The sequence below is a fragment of the Pan troglodytes genome, chromosome 15 (genome assembly GCF_028858775.2).
Source record: "Pan troglodytes isolate AG18354 chromosome 15, NHGRI_mPanTro3-v2.0_pri, whole genome shotgun sequence".
Lineage (NCBI taxonomy): Eukaryota > Metazoa > Chordata > Mammalia > Primates > Hominidae > Pan > Pan troglodytes.
Genome location: NC_072413.2, coordinates 29801293 through 29814739, shown reverse-complemented (window position 1 = coordinate 29814739; position 13447 = coordinate 29801293). Strand labels below are relative to the sequence as shown.

The window sequence follows — 13447 nt, the reverse complement described above, 5'->3', positions numbered from 1 at the left end:
TTTGCAGCGTTTTACTAAACGTTTGTGAAGTGTTGTCATATACAACATCTCTTATGATACTTACAGAAGTCCCGAGGTAGACAGAAGACTTACCTAGTATACTCTTTTTATGGACAAGAAAACGGAGAAAGTTTAAAGAGACTTGACCCAGCTTAACAAAAGTAGGAAATGGGGGACCTTGAAAATGACTCCAGGATTTCTTACTAAGCAGTATATGGTCATTTAAATACTACCACCGTTAAGGATTTTACCTTTTTATTTTATTTTTTCCTGTGTGATCTACAGTGAGAGTCTGTTTTGCGTTGGTATTCATGGCTTGTGTTGCTGACAGTTCCCTGAAAGAAAGGTCAGGTTGCTTTACCAGCAACCTGGTAAAGAACTTTGCAAGTTCTTCCAGACTTAAGACTCATTTATTTAACAAATATTCGTTGAGCAACTACTATGTACCGAGTACTACAGTAGACTTAAAATATTCAGCATTGAGACCGACATAATTCCTCCACTAAAGGGCTTTATAATCCAGTGCAAAAGACAGAATAAGTTAACAAAAAAATTGCGGTATAATATGATAAGTACAGGAGAAAAGCATTGAGGGATACAGGAGAAAGGACAAAGTGATACAAAGAAAGGGCACTCAATTCAATCAGGGGAAGCTTCTAAATTAGGTAATATCTAAGCTGAATCCTGAATCTGAATAATGTGTAGAAGTTAGCTGGGAGAATGGCAAGGAGATTGTTGTAAAGAGGTTAGAAATGGACTGCTAAGGCTAGGCATGGTGGCTCACGCCTGTAATTCCAACACTTTGGGAGGCCAAAGCAAGAGGATTGCTTGAGCCAGGAGTTCAAGGATGCAGTGAGCTATGATTGCACCACTGCACTCCAGCGTGGGCAGCAGAGTGACACCTTGTCAGAAGAAGAAGAAAGAAGGAAGGAGGAAGGAGGAAGAGGAAATTAAAAGGAGAAGAAAGAAGAAGGAAGAAGAAAGAAGAAGAGAGTAGGAGGAAGAAAGATGAAAGAAGAGAGAAAAGCCCCCGCCCGGTCAGCCGCCCCGTCCCGGAGGGAGGTAGGGGGCAGACCCCGCCCGGCCGCCACCCCGTCCGGGAGGTGGAGTCGCCTCTGCCCGGCCACCCCGTCTGGGAAGTGAGGGGCCCCTCTGCCCAGCCGCCACCCTGTCTAGGAGGTGTACCCAACAGCTCATTGAGAACGGGCCATGATGACGATGGCGGTTTTGTCGAATAGAAAAGGGGGAAATGTGGGGAAAGGAAAGAGAGATCAGATTGTTACTGTGTCTGTGTAGAAAGAAGTAGACATAGGAGACTCCATTTTGTTCTGTACTAAGAAAAATTATTCTGCCTTGGGATGCTGTTAATCTATAACCTTACCCCCAACCCCGTGCTCTCTGAAACATGTGCTGTGTCCACTCAGGGTTAAATGGATTAAGGGCGGTGCAAGGTGTGCTTTGTTAAACAGATGCTTGAAGGCAGCATGCTCGTTAAGAGTCATCACCACTCCCTAATCTCAAGTACCCAGGGACACAAACACTGCGGAAGGCCGCAGGGTCCTCTGCCTAGGAAAACCAGAGACCCTTGTTCACAGGTTTATCTGCTGACCTTCCCTCCACTGTTGTCCTGTGACCCTGCCAAATCCCCCTCTGCGAGAAACACCCACGAATGATCAATAAATACTAAAAAATAAAAATAAAAACATAAAAAAGATATCAAAAATAAAAATAAAAAAAGAAAGAAGGGAGAAAAGAAGAGAGAACACAAGAGGAGTAGAAAATACATTTCTTTTCTGGATTGTTAAGAACTGTAAATGATCTGTGCAGCTTAGGACAAAGTGACTAAAAGAGATGAGGATGGAGTGAAGGTTGGTTAGATGGAGGTTGCCTAAATCAAGAAAGGCTGTATATATCTTGTAAAGAAATTTGGACTTTATCCTAAGGGAACTATAGAAGGATTTTAAGCAGGAAAGTAACATCAGATTTGTGTTTTAGAAATACCACTATGATTACTGGGTTAAAAAAGAAATGGATCAGCGGGGCAAGATCAGAGACAAGGAGACATGAGGTCTCTCTCTTGAAGGCTTGACTTAACATCTCTAAATTTCACTTTGTTATCAATAAAATAGTTAATTCCTACTTCTATGGTTGTTGTGAGGTTGAACTTAAGATAATGCATGTAGAACACCTGTCACATAGTTAGTAATTGTTAGCTATTGTGGTAATCATTGGTTGTGTAGAGGTTTATGACATGAGAAACTAGATGAATTCCCTGAGAGAAAACATAAGAGGAGGAGCAAGTGAGAATAATGTTTGTAGAATGGCTGAATCATTACTTTGGTTTACCTTTCCCCAGATTAAAATTTTAGGAGAGTAGTAGAGATGTTTCTTCTCCAAAAAACACTGACACACATATACATATCCATGGCCTCTTTTCAAAAGGGTATTCTCCTTTGGTCCTAAGAATTGCTAAGTCATTTGACCCCATTCCCAAGGTCACTAATTGGACTAAAGACTGATGTACAACCAAAAAATGGACCAATCAGATTAATTCTCCAGAGAGCCTGGAAAATAAAAATAACAGATGTTAGTCAATCTTAGTTTGTCTTTGAGCTAATACAGTTGAAATTACTATTTTCTACTATGTGCATGCAGAAGCAGATAAAGCCAATGCAAGAGAGAAGAAGAAAGTAGATCATAAGAGATCATGTTACCATAGAGGAATGGGAGAAGAGCTGCACTGGTTCATAACTTTTCAGTTCCTGGTTCCAGTTCATAATGAGGTTCAACCGGACTTCCTATCCTTAGGTCCATAAGATATACTTACATCCACCCAATAAATTTACTGTCTTAGTCTAATTTGGATGGGTTTCTGTGTATTTGTAACTATGCTGAGATATATTTTTAAATATGTGTCAATAATTTTCTCCCTATAATTCCTTGTATCTCGCATAGCCCTTCCCCATTTGGACAAATTATATGGAATCATTTTCTGACACAGCAAAATGTCTGACCCAATAAAAATGTCAGAGAAAAGAGGTTGTTTTCTTGGTTTTGAATTTTGGAAGTTGGGACCTTTTAGAAGAATGGAGACAGCTCTGGCAAAGACAATAGATTGGAAGACCTACATAGTGATATAAAAACATGATTTATTGCCTATATTAGTTAGGATTACATTTGGCTGCAAGTAGCAGATAACTCTACAGTTGTATTAAACAAGTAGGGGTATATTAGTCTTATATGAAAAGTTCAGAATTATATCACAGAGGTCCAATACGATGAATCCATAGTGCCGTCATGTTCCAAATCAATTCTTTTTGTTCCATCATCTTGGTATCCTTGGTATCCATTTTCATCCCCTCACAGTCATGAGATGTTTGTTGTACCTTCAGGCATCAAAGCTATGTTCCATATAGGAAGAGAAGGGAATGACAAAGAGAATTTCCTAGTGAGCCTTTGCCTTTTTTATTCAGGAAAGGAAGACACACACACACACACACACACACACACACACCCCCGATTGGCTAGAACCGGGTCACATGACCATCCTTAGAACCAAGAAAAACTGAGAAATTAAGCATTTAGAGCTCTCTAACCTGTAGAGTAGAGGAAAGCAATGGAGAATGTGACTGGAAGTGGGTAGTCAATGAGCCAAGTTAGTATCTGTCCTAGACAGACTATATCAAGTTTCCTGGGATTATGAGGGATGAAGAGAATCCGAAGAAAACTGAGAACTTAAATATCCATGGGTTCTTGTACCAGTCATTTGTAATTGGCTAACCCAATGTGGTAAAAGGAAATTTTTCTGGGAAGTTTCTGAGAAAGCTTTTGCTTTTCTGATTGAGTGGAACGTAGTTGGTGCTAACTCCTTTATCCCACCTTGACCATGGATGTGACATGGAGATGTGGCAGTCATCTTGTGAACATGAAAAGCACAATAATGACAACCACAATAATAGAAGCCAAAAGCTGAGGAAGACAAAGAGGAAATATGGCAAGAAGATGAATTCTTGGCAGTATAACTAAGCTGCTATACCAGTCCTGGTCTGCATTTCCAGACCTCTGGTTATGTGAGATATTTAAGCCACTGTTGGCTAGGATTTCTGTTATTTGAGCTACAATAATCTGTGCTTGTTAGAGCAAATAAGAAGGACTCCCATACTCTGAGACTACCTCTCTCCTGTTCACCCAAGATTAATCTCTAGTGGGGAGGGGGGACAACAGAACCCCAAATCAGCTTGGGGGATGTGAAAACAACAGAATCAATGTCCCCATTACCAGGTGGAGCTCAGTGCAGTGGCAGAACCACAGAATAAGAATGGTTGAGTGTTATGTTTAGGCAGATAGATAGATCTGAGTGAGCCACAAAGTGGCTAAGAGAATGCTGATCCTAAAGAGTCCTTAAGGTCAAGAATTAGGGAACATTTGGCAACAATCTGCATGGTTAGTTATTAGCATCTCCATGGATGCTGGTATGCATAGATAAATACCTTGAAGATGAAATTCACCTCAGCATGTGGATATTTGGACACTGCATAGGCTTTCTGTGACTTAGCTACAATCCTGGTGGAATCTGTATTGAACAAGATTTTCCCCCACCCTGACAGAAATTTATAAATAAATAAATACTGATCAAAATAAAGAAGATTCTTTTGAATATCTCCTAATTATGTGTAGAGTAATACCTTGTATTGTTTTCTAAAAAGGAAGGATTTATACCTGTAAGGTTGCCCTCGTTCCTCCCAAAAGACAACCCTTCTTAGGTGACTAAGGACTCACTGAAATTTCAGATTCCCTCACAGATAAGAAGCCTACCTCATTCCCTTTCCATAGGCCTCAGGCTGTGTCAATGTCAGCTGAGAACGTGTGATCCACTCCCTTGCTCAACTCACTAAGAAAGAATAGGGTATCTTGGACAGTTTGTCTCTGTTGAATATACTGAATAAAGCTCAGAAACTTATTTCAGTTCCTTTAGTTTGAGGTTACTGTCCACAACTGACCTTCTCATCCTGTCCAAAGGCTCACCAAAAAGAAAACCTTATCCCATCTATGGGACTTGTCTAAATGGCAACCCCCTTAATTGACCCTACTTTGCCTCACACTGTGATTTGTTTTCAAACCTCCCTGTTCATGGCTCCAAGCATGAAACTGTCTCTTAGCTACATTGAATACTAATTTGCACATTAAAATATACAATAAATCTGTTTAAGTGAATAGCTCCCACAATGAGCCACTCTCTCAATATGAAATGTGATCTAGAAATTCATGGCCTTTCCCCTATCAAAGACTTTGCTGGCCTTTCAGCATCTTAACTGGCATAAACTAGTCCTGCCAAAGAAGTTCCCCATTCTTATAATTTAAAATTACATAAAGGAAATGTATGTGTCTTTGTAGATGGGATAGACTTCAGAGAATATGCCTCAAATGACTAAAAATACACCTCTATACTTTGACAGGATGTGTTTCTAAATGCCCATATCCAAAGCTGAATAAATCATGAATGATTTGACATTTGAATTTCTGATTTACAAGACTGAACTGAATCCTTGGACAAAGGTCACAGGCTTGCTTTACACCTGAATATAGTCTCTGATTAACGTTTAAAGCTTCAAAGAGCCCATCCTGAAACAGGAGCCACACAATCAGAATTTGGAAAAAAAGTTTGTCACCCAAGACAAATATTTGCGAGGCACGGAACCCCAGAATTCCCATGTTTTTGCTTTTTCATTTTCTCCAGTACCAAACAAGTATTCCTTTAGCCAAGCCCCTCCCACCTTTCAATTCTTAGAGACTAGAGAACATAAGTTTCTATAAGACTTTGCTGAAACCTTACTTCATTAGGTATTCAGAAGAGGATTTTCCTGTTTTTACTTTAGAGGACATACCAAGGACAATGACAGAGACCCATCATGATATCAAGCATTCATTTCAGCTCATGTGAAGTTCTGTTTTCTTCAGGAAAAATGAGATAATGTAGATGTTTGTCTGTTTTATGCTGCTACCAAAATGTGAGGATGTTCTCTATAATCGTGTGGCTTGGATAATATCTTATCTACTTGCTGTTCTGGTACCCAATCTTGTTGATTCATTTATTAACCTTTTCTATTTAGAATTTATTAACCATACATAAAGATATTATACATGATATGCGATAAATACAGCAGATCCAGAATTCATTAAATCTGTTTATTATTCATTCATTCATTCATTCATAGAGACAGGGTCTTCCCATGTTTCCTAGGCTGGCCTTGAACTCCTGAGCTCAGGCAATCCTCCCACCTCATCCTCCCAAAGTGCCAGGGTTACAGGCATGAGCCACCGCACCTGGCCCTGTTCAACCCATTTATATGAGTGAGGAACTCCTACAACTTACTGTAATCTCTCAAAGTACATCCTATATTCTCACTTAGAGCAACAGAGCAGAAATACAAACATCAAGGATTGTAACATCAATTTATTCCAGGGTAGATCGGCAAACTTAAAAGTGTGATGTTTGTCTTCTGTCTTCCACACAGCTCTATCACTGCTTGTAGTGCTTCAATTCATACCAACTATACTTATAGGCACTATTTGGGTCTATTTTCCACAGCATCTTCTGTGACTTAACTACATAATGTTTGGAAAGAGGATTTCCCTGACCGTCTATGATACTAGCTTTGTAAATCCTATTAAAGACCATCAATTAACCATAACTCAATAATCCAAACACTATTGAAGTGATAACTACTCATCTTTCTCATGCTTTTCCAGTCTTTGTTAGTCTTCAAAACAGACAAAATGTTTTTGCGTATAAGATGTTAATTTGGGGCATAATTGTTTTAAGGAGTGTAATAGCTGGTGTTCTGACTTGGTTAGAAATTCGAACAGCTCTTTTAGATACCTGATAAAGTTTTGTTAGTTAATCAAAGGCTTTATTATATCAATGCCACATTTAATCTCTTTTGCAAATTTCTAATCATGTGCAAGAATTTCTATTTTATTTAACCATGGCTGTTTTTGTGGGGGAACATGCTGGCAATGTGCTGTTGAGAATTTCATTTTCCATAGATATCTGTTACCAGTATAACAAAATTGACAGCATTTGCTGATGAAATGCACTACTCAAAAAAATTTTTTTAAGATTTGTACTTTTCTCCAATATTTTTCTGAAGTACAGCTCTTTACATCTTTTCCAGGGTCTGATGGAAGGCTTTCTCATTTCACAGCTGACAGCACTGGAGACAGAGCAGAATCACAGAAGAAGAAAATAATGTACTTAGCACCTTGTGCTTATTAGTTTGTGATACTATATAGCTAACTGGAAATTCTATTAAGCCATTCCCACCAATTGCTTCTGGATTATAGAATTAATTGGATATGAATTGCTAATAAGCATCTGAGTTTACCCTCTCTTTTCACTCTACCATATGTCAAATTAATCCATTCTTTTTCAACAGACTCTAAGATGGCCCCCAGTGATCCTCACCTCTTGGTATTCTCACCCTTGTGTAAGTCCCTCCCGAGAGTGAGCAGGACATAGAACTTGCTTCTAATCAATAAAATGCAACAAAACTGATAGATATCACTTCTATGATTATATTACATAACATGGTATATCTGTCTTGCTAGGAGACCCTCAACTGGCTCTGAGAAAGCAAGCTATCATCTTGTGAAATGCCCTGTGGAAAAGCCCATGTAGCAAAGGACAGCCAATAGCCACAGAAAGCTGATGCCCTCAGTCCAACAGCCTGCAAGAAACTGAATTCTGCCAGCAACCATGTGAGATTGGAAGCAGATTCTTCCATGCAGTCTTGTGAGAGATTATGAAGCAAAGGACTCAAGTTGTGCCCAGATTCCTGACCCACAGATACTGTGTGATAATAAATGCATATTGTCTTAAGCCACCAAGTTTGTGCAATTTTTATGCAGCAATAGATAACTAATACTCAATAACCTAGATTTTAATAAGTCTACAATCAAGGTATAGTTTCTTGTGAGCAATTCTTTTTTGCCATTTGTGGAAAAAATTGCACATTTTGTTACAAAATTAAAACCTTTGTGTATTTTGAATCTTTGTTGAGAGTTATTAAATGTTATTAACTATTAATAATTCATTCATTTTATAATATTAATTGCCAACCCCATAAAATAATATTTTAATATTAGATACTAGAGAATAGAGACATTTGTGAAACAAAGAGATTCTTAGAATCTCTTTGTTTCACAAATCAAATTATATTTTTCTTAGTAATGGTTGAACCCACTCAAGTCATTTCCAAGTGAAAGAAAAATTAAACATGATTATAATTCTTGTTCTACTCTTCTCTCCATGACCAGTCTTCTCTTCAGTGGTTATATAAGAAATTAGTTTCATCTCCATTCTCTGTCTACATTAGCAGTTCATCATCATTCTTCAATTATGTAAATAATATGGATACAAGCATGAAGAAGGCAATTTTTTGTACATAATGTATAAATAAAAAGTAATATAAACAAGAATTTTCCAGTGACACCCTAAATAACTGCTAACTGTATCATTGTAAATCAGCCTAGTTCATGAAAAAAGATTCAGTACATACGAAGCATTCAATTAATCATACTGCACAGACACCATAGAGTTATCTAAGCCCAAGGAAAAATATTATTAATGCTATTATAATCTTTGGAGACAACCAAGTCAATGCTGCAGACAACACTGCAGATTTTGTCCCTAAAAATACCTTCATAGAATCTTCATTGAACCATAATCTGTACATTTCTCATTTTCTCCAGCTTTATTGAGGTGTAACATAATTGATAAATAAAAATTGTACATATTCATTTTCACAACTGCCATGAGATTGACAGGGCAGTTATTATTAGTCCTATTACTGCATATGGAAATGAGGAATCAAAGAGTTTAGATTATTTGTTTTAGGGCAAATTGCTGAAAGCGAGATGGAGATCTCTTATTACCTATACAGGACTACTGCATGCTACTGACAAAAGAGTATTCCCTTAGGATCAGCTACCATAAGAGAGGTGCCTGGGGGAAATATCACTACTTCTGCAGAAAGAAATCTGAATGCCTACTTCATGACTTAATTTACCTCTAAGCTTCTCATATAAATCTGTGTTTCATTAGTTTTAGTTAAAAGTAATTTATTTCAGAAGCCCATAAACATATGTAATGTCCTTGTCTTGAACTGCATTGAAATTGCATTTTAATTTATAAGGTATTCAAGTTTTTATTAACATATTTGTTGTGTCCCAATTATAATAGTTTATAATCCCTCTACCCTTCCTAATTCCATCATTCCTTGAAATTCTGTCTCAAATTTTTCTTTTTCTATAGACTTCTCTGATAATTTCATCAAGCATTAAACTTCACCTTCCTTAACAGTTAACATTTTATTTAATAGAACATGAATTTAAGGTGCAGTTTGATTGTTTTCATTTTATAAATTGAAGTTAGCAATGCTAGCCTATGTCAGGTCTCTCTCATACAATCTTTTCTTTTTTCTTTCTTTTTTTTTTTTTTTTTTTTTTTGAGACAGAGTCTTGCTCTGTCACCCCTGCTGGAGTGCAGTGGCATGATATCAGCTCACTGCAACCTCTGCCTCCCCGGCTCAAGCGATTGTCCTGCCTCAGCCTCCTGAGTAGCTGGGATTACAGGCACCTGCCACCACACCTAGCTAATTTTTGTATTTTTAGTAGAGACGGGGTTTCACCATGTTGTCCAGGCTGTTCTCAAACTCCTGACCTCAGGTGATCTGCCCGCCTTGGCCTCCCAAAGTGCTGGGATTATAGGCGTGAGCCACCGCACCTGGCCCCTTTTACTATTTTCATATGTCTTCTATTACATAGAGCTATGTGGTATTTGAGGAACAAAAGTATATTATAATGATAATTTATATCACCTATATGTAGCACAGCGCCAGGCACATTGTAGGGGATCAGGAGTTAGTGAGTGGTTAGCTATTATAAAAGCAATGCATACTGGAAATATCAGTGGAGTAGAGAGATAGAAAAGCCTGGGATGTTGTCAGAACTCTGCTACTAACTAGCCGCATGGCCTCAGACAAATCATTTAACTCTAAATCTGTTTACTTCATATACCATGAAGGGATTAAATGAAATAATCTGTAGATTCTTCTTCCAAGCTCATATTGAATTAAAATAAGAACTGAAGAGAACAAAGTTGTGTAACTTCACTGTTCCTAAAATACTTTTGAGAAAATAAAGGCAAATAGTTTAGAGATGCTGCAGACCAGAAAAAGCACAAGGTATATTTTCTTCCTTAAAGAACACAAATTGAAGTGTTATAAATGGATTTTTCACCTTTACCATCATTTTCACCTTTACCTCTATTCTCATCATTTGTTCATCTTGGGAATAGTTTCTTGTCTGCCTTTTGGGAACTAGATTACTGACTTTTCATGTTCCAGGGAGTCTGCAACTCTGACCCCAGTTTCAGTCAAAGAAATTGTTGTCCAAAGTCCTTCTGAGTAAACAACACAAAATAGAAGTATTTTGTAGACTATTATAGGCTCTCTTCTTGCCTAAAACACAGAAGGCTGATCAGACCCTGTTTTCCTTTCGCCAAAGTATTAAAATACATCGACCAACATAGATATCCATTCCTGAAAATCTCAAATTAAAAATATCAAAGTCAATGTTACTTGCACGCTATCTATAGATTCAACAAAACCCCAATCATAATCCCAGCAATTAATGAGATGATTCTAAAATTTCTTGAGAAAGTGCAAAATGAGAGCATTTACTCCTGACTTAGGAGTGATCAAAAGTTTCTTAGATGTGTCACAGAACACAAAAGCCATTTTAAAAAATGTACAAGTTAGGCATAATCAAAATTTAAAACTTCTGCACATCAAAAGATCCCACTAAGAAAATGAATAGCCAATTTGCAATAGCCACAAATAAAATAAAACACCTAGGAATAAACTTAACCAAATAAGTGAAAGATCTCAGCTGGGCACAACAGCTCACACTTTTTGAGGGTGAGGCAGGTGGATCACTTGAGCCCAGGAGTTTGAGACCAGCCTGGGAAACATGGCAAAATCCCCTCTACTGAAATACGAAAAATTAGCCAGCCATGGTGGTGTGCACCTGTAGTCCCAGCTACTCAGGAGGTTGAGGCGGGAAGATCATCTGAGTCCAGGAAGTTGAGGCTACAGTGAGCCAAGATTGCACCCCTGTATGCCAGCCTGGGCAATGGAAGTGAGACCGTCAAAAAAAAAAAAGAGGGAGAAGGAGGAGGAGGAAGAGGAGGAGCAGGAGGAGGAAGAGAAGGAGGAGAAGGAGGAGAGGAAGAGAGGAAGAAGGAGAAGGAGAAAGAGAAGAAGTTGATATGGTTTGGATTTGTGTATCCACCCAAATCTCACGTTGAGTTGTAATCCCCAATGTTGGAGGTGGGGCCTGATGGGAGGTGATTGGATCATGCGGGCAGATTTCCTCCTTTGGTGCTGTTCTACTGATAGAGTTCTTATGAAATCTGGTTTTTTAAAAGTGTGTGGCAACTCCCCCATCTCAGTCTTCCTCCTGCTTTGGCCATGTGAAGATGTGTCTACTTCCCCTTCACATTCTACAATGACCACTTTTCACAATGATTATAAGTTTCCTGAGGCCTCCCCAGCCACACTTCCTATATAGCCTGCAGAACCATGAGCCAATTAAACCTCTTTTCTTTATAAATTACCCAGTCTCAGATATTTCTTTATAGCAGTGTGAGAATGGACTAATACAGATCTCTAAAATGAAAACTGTAAAACACTGATGAAAAAAATAAAGGAAAAAGATACTCCATGTTCATGGATTGGAAAAATCAATATTGTTAAAATGTCCATACTACCCAAAGCAATCTACAGATTCAATGCAAACCCTATCAAAATACCAATAACATTCTTCACAGAAATAGAAAAAACAATCCTAAAATTTATATGGAACCACAAAGGAACCAGAATAGCCAAAGCAATCATAAGCAAAAAGAACAAAGCTAGAGGCATCAAATTATATTACAAAGCCACCTGACTTCAAATCATACTACAAAGCTATAGTAACCAAAACAACATGGTACTGGCATAAAAACAGACACATACACCAATGGAACAGAATAGAGAATCCAGAAATAAATTCATGCATTTACAGTCAACACATTTTCAATAAAGGGACCAAGAACATACATTAGGAAAAGAACAGTCTCTTCAATAAATGGTGCTGGGGAAACTAGATGTCCATGTGAGAAAGAATGAAACTAGACCCCTATCTCTCACCATACACAAAAGTCAAATCAAAATAAAAACCTAAATCTAAGAGCTGAAACTTGAAACTACTAGAAGAAAACATTGAGGAGATGCTCCAGGACATTGGTTCAGGCAAAGATTTCTTGAGTAAGAACTCAAAAGTATAGGCAACCAAAGCAAAAGTGGGCAAATGAGATCATATCAAGCTAAAAAGCTTCTACACAGCTAAGGAAACAAAGTGAAGAGACCACTCACAGAATGGGAGAAAATATTTGAAAACTACCCATCTGACAAGGGACTAATAACCAGAATACATAAGAAGCTCAAACACCTCAAAAGCAGGAAAAAAAAAGTCTGATTTTTAAGTGAGAAAAAGATCTGAATAGACATTTCTCAAAAGAAGATGTACAAATAAATATATACAGATATTCAGGTTTTTAAAAAATGTTCAACATCACTAATTATCAGATCAAATCAAAGCCGTAATGAGATATCATCTCACCCCAGTTAAAATGGCTTTTGTCAAAAAGACAGGCAATAACAGATGCTGGTGAAGATGTAGAGAAAGGAGAACCCTTCTACACTGTTGGTGGGAATATAAATTAGTACAGCCAGTATGGAAAATATGGAACGTCTTCAAAAAACTAAAACTGGCCAAGTGCGGTGGCTCACACCTGTAATCCCAGCACTTTGGGAGGCCGAGGCGGGCAGATCACAAGGTTAGGAGTTCAAGACCAGCCTGGGCAAAATGGTGAAACCCCATCTCTACTAAAAATACAAAAATTAGCTGGGCGTGGTGGCAGGTGCCTGTAGTCCCAGCTACTTGGGAGGCTGAGGCAGGAGACTCACCTGAACCCGGGAGGCGGAGGTTGTAGTGAGCCAAGTTCACGCCACTGAACTCCAGCCTGGGCAACAGAGGGAGACTCCGTCTCAAAAAAAAAACAAAACAATAAAAAACTAGAAACACCATTTGATCCAGCAATTCCACTGCTGGGTATATAACCAGAAAGAGAGTCAACATATCAAAGAGATATCTGCACTCTCATGTTTATTGCAGCAGTATTCACAATAGCCAAAATATGGAATCCACTTAAGTGTCCATCCATCAACAGATGAATGGATAAAGAAAATGTGGTATATATACACAATAGGATATAATTCAGCCATAAAAAAGAATGAAATCTTGTCATTTCCAACGACATGAATAGAACTGGAGGATATTACGT

General features: G+C 38.2%; 1 long non-coding RNA gene across 1 annotated transcript; it reads left to right on the top strand.

The window, feature by feature from the left end:
• Nucleotides 1-73: 73 nt before the first annotated feature.
• Nucleotides 74-7696, top strand: LOC107968139 (uncharacterized). The gene is made up of 3 exons (XR_001709083.3): nt 74-161; nt 7176-7251; nt 7609-7696. It is a non-coding gene; the product is annotated as an uncharacterized LOC107968139 (long non-coding RNA).
• Nucleotides 7697-13447: the final 5751 nt, after the last annotated feature.